The 4562-nt window shown below is 39.9% G+C and overlaps 1 non-coding gene across 1 annotated transcript; it reads right to left on the bottom strand.

The window, feature by feature from the left end:
• Positions 1–1199: 1199 nt before the first annotated feature.
• LOC112768888 (small nucleolar RNA R71) lies at positions 1200–1307 on the bottom strand. The gene has a single exon (XR_003186267.1). It is a non-coding gene; the product is annotated as a small nucleolar RNA R71 (small nucleolar RNA).
• Between the last annotated feature and the right edge of the window lie 3255 nt (positions 1308–4562).

Genomic DNA, 4562 nt, shown 5'->3' with positions numbered 1-4562 from the left:
ATAAGAAAGGTTCAATCTTTAAATTCCAAAATCAAATCTTTTTGTTTCTTGTTAGTCAAGTAATCAACTTTAATTTTCAAAATCAAATCTTTTTAAAATTCTTTTTCAAATCTTTTTCAAATTAAATTTCAATCACATCATTTTCAAAATTTAATTTCAAAATCTTTTCTAACTTTTTATCTTTTCAAATTTGATTTTCAAATCTTTTTCAATTAACTACTTGACTTTTTGTTTGATTTTAAAAGTTGACTATTTCAATCATATCTTTTTCAAAACTACCTAACTAACTCTCTCTTTCTAATTTTCGGAAATCTCTTCCCTCTTTTTCAAAATTTCTTTTTAATTAACTATTTGTTTTAAAATTTAATTTGATTGAATTTTATTTTTCTTTTTTTTATTTTCGAATTTCAATTTTAATTTTAAATTAAAACCAAAACTATTTTTCTTTTCTTTTCAATTATTTTCGAATTCTCATCCCTCATCTTCTTCTAATTATTTATTTATTTATTCATCTACTAACACTTCTCTTCCACCCAAAATTCGAACCCCATCTTCCTCTCTGTGTTCGAGTTTTTCTCTTCTCATTCTTATATTCTTCTCTTCTTATACTTGCATAAGGAATCCCTATACTGTGACATAGAGGATTCCATATTTTCTTTGTTATTCCTTCTTTTTCATATGATCAGGAACAAGGATAAGAACATTCTTGTTGAAGCTGATCCTGAACCTGAAAGGACTCTGAAGAGGAAGCTAAAGCACAACTCTCTGGAGAAAATCTGACAGAAATTTTCGAAACAGAAGGAGACATGGCCAAAAATAATAACAATGCAAGGAAGATGCTTGATGACTTTACTGCACCAAATTCCAATTTACATGGAAGAAGCATCTCAATCCCTGCCATTGGAGCAAACAATTTTGAGCTTAAACCTCAATTAGTTTCTCTGATACAACAGAACTGCAAGTTTCATGGACTTCCATCCGAAGATCCTTTTCAGTTTTTAACTGAATTCTTGCAGATCTATGATACAGTTAAGACCAATAGGGTTGATCCCGAGGTCTACAGGCTTATGCTTTTTCCGTTTGCTGTAAGAGATAGAGCTAGAGTATGGTTGGACTCTCAACCTAAGGATAGCCTGAACTCTTGGGATAAGCTGGTCACGGCTTTCTTAGCCAAGTTCTTTCCTCCTCAAAAGCTTAGTAAACTTAGAGTGGATGTTCAAACCTTCAAACAGAAAGAAGGTGAATCCATCTATGAAGCTTGGGAGAGATACAAGGAACTGACCAAAAAGTGTCCTTCTAACATGCTTTCAGAATGGACCATCCTGGATATATTCTATGATGGTCTGTCTGAGCTATCAAAGATGTCATTGGACCACTCTACAGGTGGATCCATTCACCTTAAGAAAATGCCTGCAGAAGCTCAAGAACTCATTGACATGGTTGCAAATAATCAGTTCATGTACACTTCTGAAAGGAATCCTGTGAGTAATGGGACGCCTAGGAGGAAGGGAGTTCTTGAAATTGATACTCTGAATGCCATATTGGCTCAGAATAAAATATTGACTCAGCAAGTCAATATGATCTCTCAGAGTCTGAATGGATTGAAGGAATCATCCAACAGTACTATAGAGGCATCTTCTGAAGGAGAAGCTTATGATCCTGAGAACCCTGCAATAGCAGAGGTGAATTACATGGGTAAACCCTATGGAAACACCTATAATCCCTCATGGAGAAATCATCCAAATTTCTCATGGAAGGATCAACAAAAGCCTCAACAAGGCTTTAATAATGGTGGAAGAAACAGGTTTAGCAATAGCAAGCCTTTTCCATCATCCACTCAGCAACAGACAGAGAGTTCTGAGCAGAATCCATCTAGCTTAGCAAATATAGTGTCTAATCTATCTAAGGCCACTGTAAGTTTCATGAATGAAATACGGTCCTCCATTAGGAATTTGGAGGCACAAGTGGGCCAGCTGAGTAAAAGAGTCACTGAAACTCCTCCTAGTACTCTCCCAAGCAATACAGAAGAGAATCCAAAAAGAGAGTCCAAGGCCATTGATTTAACCATTATGGCCGAACCTACAAGGCAGGGAGAGGACGTGAATCCCAGTGAGGAAGACCTCTTGGGACGTCCAGTGACCAATAAGGAGTTTCTCTCTGAGGAACCAAAGGAATCTGAGGGTCATCTAGAGACCATAGAGATTCCATTGAACCTCCTTCTACCCTTCATGAGCTCTGATGAGTATTCTTCTTCTGAAGAGAATGAGGATGTTACTGAAGAGCAAGTTGCCAAGTACCTTGGTGCAATCATGAAGCTGAATGCCAAGTTATTTGGTAATGAGACTTGGGAAGATGAACCTCCCTTGCTCATCAATGAACTGAGTGATCTAGATCAACTGACATTGCCTCAGAAGAAATAGGATTCTGGAAAGTTCTTAATACCTTGTACCATAGACACCATGACCTTTGAGAAGGCTCTATGTGACCTTGGGTCAGGAATAAACCTCATGCCACTCTCTGTAATGGAGAAACTGGGAATCTTTGAGGTGCAAGCTGCCAGAATCTCATTAGAGATGGTAGATAACTCAAGAAAACAGGCTTATGGACTAGTAGAGGACGTGCTAGTAAAGGTTGAAGGCCTTTACGTCCCTGCTGATTTCATAATCCTAGACACTGGAAAGGAAGAGGATGAATCCATCATCCTTGGAAGACCCTTCCTAGCCACAGCAAGAGCTGTGATTGATGTGGACAGAGGAGAGTTGGTCCTTCAACTGAATGAGGACAACCTTGTGTTTAAAACTCAAGGATCTCCTTCTGTAACCATGGAGAGGAAGCACAAAGAGCTTCTCTCACTGCAGAGTCAACCAAATCCCCCACAGTCAAACTCTAAGTTTGGTGTTGGGAGGCCACAATCAAACACTAAGTTTGGTGTTGAACCCCCACATTCAAACTCTAAGTTTGGTGTTGGGAGGTTCCAACCTTGCTCTGATTATCTGTGAGGCTCTATGAGAGCTCACTGTCAAACTATTGACATTAAAGAAGCGCTTGTTAGGAGGCAACTCAATGTTATTTAATTATATATATTTTATTTTCTCTTTGTTATTTCATGTTTTATTAGGTTGATGATCATGTGGAGTCATAAAAACTACTGAAAAAAATAAAAAAATAGAATGAAAAATAGCATTAAAAATAGCACACCCTGGAGGAGAGGCATGCTGGCGTTAAACGCCAGAAACAAGCATCTGTCTGGCATTTAACGCCAGAAACAAGCACCAAGCTGGTGTTTAACGCCAGAACCAAGCATCTACCTGGTGTTAAACGCCAGAAACAAGCTGCATTTGGGCGTTTAACGCCAGAAACAGGCAGCAGTCTGGCGTTAAATGCCAAGATTGCACAGCAAGGGCATTTTACACGCCTAATTAGGGCAGGGATGTTAAGTCCTTGACCCCACTTGATCTGTGGATCCCACAGGATCCCCTCAGGATCTATGGACCCCACAGGATCCCCACTTTTTCTTCTCTCCTCTTCACACCTTTTCATAACTCTCTTCCCCAAATACCCTTCACCAATCAACTCAATCACTCTTCTCCATCACCTCTTCACCTCTCATATCCATCCTCTTTTCCCCAAAAACCCCACCTACCTTCAAAATTCAAACTATTTTCCCTCCCAAACCCAACCCTAATGGCCGAACCTTAACCCTCCCCCCACTCCTATATAAACCCCTCATTCTTTCTTCAATTTCACACAACACAAACCTCTCTTCTCCCCCTTGGCCGAAACAACCTCTCTCTCCCTCTCCTCCATTTCTCTTCTTTTCCTTCTTCTTTCTTTCTTTTTTTGCTCGGGGACGAGCAAACATTTTAAGTTTGGTGTGGTAAAAAGCATTACTTTTTATTTTCCATAACCATCAATGGCACCTAAGGCCAGAGAAACCTCAAGAAAGAGGAAAGGGAAGGCAATTGCTTCCACCTCTAAGCCATGGGAGATGGAGAGATTCATCTCAAAGGTCCATCAAGACCACTTTTATGAAGTTGTGGCCAAAAAGAAAGTGATCCCTGAGGTTCCTTTCAAGCTCAAAAAGAATGAGTATCCGGAGATCCGACTTGAGATCCAAAGAAGAGGTTGGAAAGTTCTCACCAACCCCATTCAACAAGTCGGGATCCTAATGGTTCAAGAGTTCTATGCAAACGCATGGATCACTAGGAACCATGATCAAAAGTGTGAACCCGAATCCAAAGCATTGGCTTACCATGGTTCGGGGGAAATACTTAGATTTCAGTCCGGAAAATGTAAGGCTGGCGTTCAACTTGCCAATGATGGAAGAGAACGCACGCCCCTACACAAGAAGGGTCAACTTTGATCAAAGGTTGGACCAAGTCCTCATAGACATATGTGAGGAAGGAGCTCAATGGAAAATTGACTCAAGAGGCAAGCCGGTTCAACTAAGAAGGCATGACCTCAAACCACTGGCTAGGAGATGGCTAGAGTTCATTCAACGCTCAATCATTCCTACTAGTAACCTGTCTGAAGTTACTATAGACCGGGCCATCATGATCCAT

The sequence above is a fragment of the Arachis hypogaea genome, chromosome 17 (genome assembly GCF_003086295.3).
Source record: "Arachis hypogaea cultivar Tifrunner chromosome 17, arahy.Tifrunner.gnm2.J5K5, whole genome shotgun sequence".
NCBI lineage: Eukaryota > Viridiplantae > Streptophyta > Magnoliopsida > Fabales > Fabaceae > Arachis > Arachis hypogaea.
The sequence above is the reverse complement of the archived record's forward strand: the minus strand, read 5'-3'. Positions and strand labels throughout refer to the sequence as shown.